The following is a 2,463-nucleotide window of genomic DNA, read 5'->3' as shown; positions in this document are numbered from 1 at the left end:
CGCGGACACGCCGGGCAGCGGGCCTGCGGGGCCCCGGGCGGGGTGCGGGAGGCCCGGGACCGGGCGGAGGTGCGGAAGGCGGAACCGGCACGGGCCGGCGGCGGACTGGAGACGAGGTCAGCCCGGACCTGCTCCACCTGCTGCCGCACTGACACTTCCCGGAGCCTCCGGGGGTGTCCGCACGGTGCTGACCTCCGCGGGGCACGGCTGTTACGGTCTGGGTGCAGAGACAGGGTGACCCTCCTTCCCTGCCTGTAACCGAGTGCTGAGCACTCCGGTGGGGAGGCTGGAGGAATGTCTTCCCATGAACTAAGTTGCTTGAGAGGTGCTGTGTGTTGTGAGTGTGCCCAGATTGATCTTGTCCGACAAGTCAGGCTGTGTCCCAAACAGGGAGGGATACGGCTTCTAGAGTAACCAGCCTTCTGGGAAGCATGTCATGGTGTTTTAAAATGTCTTGTTAAAATCAGCAGCTTATTGGAGGTTTTCTATCATGGTCAGCGTATGTCCTGAGAAGTGCTTATTTTTAACTTTTGAGACGAGAGAGTGAGGAAATGAACGTACCCACCTAGCATCTCAGAATGGGTGACAAGGTGAGAAAAGATTAACTGGCAAATGTTCAGCTCATGGGGAAATAAATTATCCGTATGGAACAGTAAACATTCCCCAGGATCAGCTGGGTGTTTTTGCTTGGTGGTGAGAACGAGAAGAGGGATGATGGTTTCTCAGTGTGGCATGTTGCTTCTTTGACTCTGATGGGTGTACTACTGCGTCTGAGGTCTGCTCTTAGAGGGTTTTGAAAGTAGTTGACTTTTCTCTTTTAGAACTGGGAAATTATGAGGTGGTTAGTAGTTTTACTGCAGCTTCCAACTTTGTCACTGACTTGCTGGACGACTTTGGATAATTTTGTAAACTTTTCTTTGCACTTGTTTAAAAAGGGACTGTTGCAGTGCACATGTTATGATTCATGATGTAATAACTATAATGGCCATTAGAGTCCTGACACATTTTAAAGTAAGCTTAAGAGCAACTGTCAGAAAAAGAAGGTGCCATCTTGACATGCTCTGAAAAGATCATACTTTTTATGAAAATGAGCTCAATGTTATGTTATTAAAATTTATTTAGTGGCTAAAGAGTTGGCTCAGCCTTTAAGAGTGCATACTGCTCTTGTAGAGGACCTGAGGTGGTTCCCAAACCCGCATTGGGCTGCTCACTACTTCCGCCAGCTCCAGCTCCAGGGTGTCTATGGCCCTCTTGTGGCCTGCACACACTCATGTGCACATACCCTGCACCCCCACATACACATTGTTAGAAGTAATAAATCTTATGGAAGATATGTTTTTGTTTTTATTTATGTATTTGTGTGATTGTATGTCATGTGTATGCAGTGCTTGTGAAGGTCAGAGGAGAGTGTGAGATCTCCTGGAGCTGGAGATATGGGAGATTGTGAGCCGCCTGCTTGTGGGTGCTGGGAACTGAACTCAGGTCCTCTGGAACACAGCAGCAAGTGCTTTTAATCACTGAGCCATCTTTCCAGCTCCATAAAATACATCTCAAAAAATACATATATTTAGTGTCCAGTGTGGTTGTGTCCTCCTATAATCCTGGCACTGGAAAGGCAAGAAGAGGATAGTCATTTTTGAGACTAGTCTGGACTACAGTTAGCAAGTTTGAGGCAAGCCTGGCCTAAATAGTGAGACCCTGTCTCAGAAACCAAAACCAGCTGGCTGTAGTGGCACACACCTTTAATTCCAGCACTAGGGAGACAGAGGCAGATCTCTGAGTTGGAGGCCTACCTGGTCTGTATATTGAGTTCCAGTCCAGCCAGGGCTATAATGGAGACCCTGTCTCAAAAAAATAGGAAAGAAGCCGGGTATGGTGGTGCATGCCTTTAATCCCAGCACTCGGGAGGCAGAGGCAGGCGGATCTCTGTGATTTCAAGACCAGCCTGGTCTACATAGTGAGTACCAGCTCAGCTGGGACTACAGGGAGACCCTGTCTCAAAAAGATCAAAAAAAAAAAAAAAAGGAAAAAAAAAAACCAAAAAAAAAAAAAAAAAAAAAAAAAAAAAAAGGAAAGAAAGAAACCAAAAAACAAAAGAAAGCAAACAAAAAAAATTGATAATAATGTAAAAATACAATGTGCTTAAAAGTTAAATTTACGAGTCTTAGCAAGTACTAGGTCAGACATTGCTAAACCCCCTGCCCCACTTTTTTCCCCCTATAGCGCTGTGGGGATGGAGCCTCAGGGCCTTTGGCATGTTAGGCAAGTGCACCATCGAGTGCTCCAGTCTAGGTTGGAGTAGGTAATTTGGAGCATCCTCCTGGCAAACTTTGTTTAGGTCTGATTTACATAAGAGCATTTGCTTAGAAGTACCTTGTGATTTTTAAAAAAATATATATTTTATCTATTATTTTTATTTTATGTGTATGTGTGTATTACCTGCATGTAGGTAAGTGCACCTGT

The 2,463-nt window shown here is 45.8% G+C and overlaps 1 protein-coding gene across 9 annotated transcripts in view; it reads left to right on the top strand.

The window, feature by feature from the left end:
• Positions 1-2,463, top strand: part of Wdr20 (WD repeat domain 20) — an 86,258-nt gene that overhangs the window by 500 nt on the left and 83,295 nt on the right. The gene's annotated exons all lie outside the window — the stretch shown is intronic.

Source organism: Nannospalax galili, unplaced genomic scaffold (genome assembly GCF_000622305.1).
Source record: "Nannospalax galili isolate Female #2095 unplaced genomic scaffold, S.galili_v1.0 scaffold188, whole genome shotgun sequence".
NCBI classification, from domain to species: Eukaryota; Metazoa; Chordata; class Mammalia; order Rodentia; family Spalacidae; genus Nannospalax; species Nannospalax galili.
Note: the sequence above shows the minus strand (reverse complement) of the source record. Positions and strands in the feature narration are given on the sequence as shown.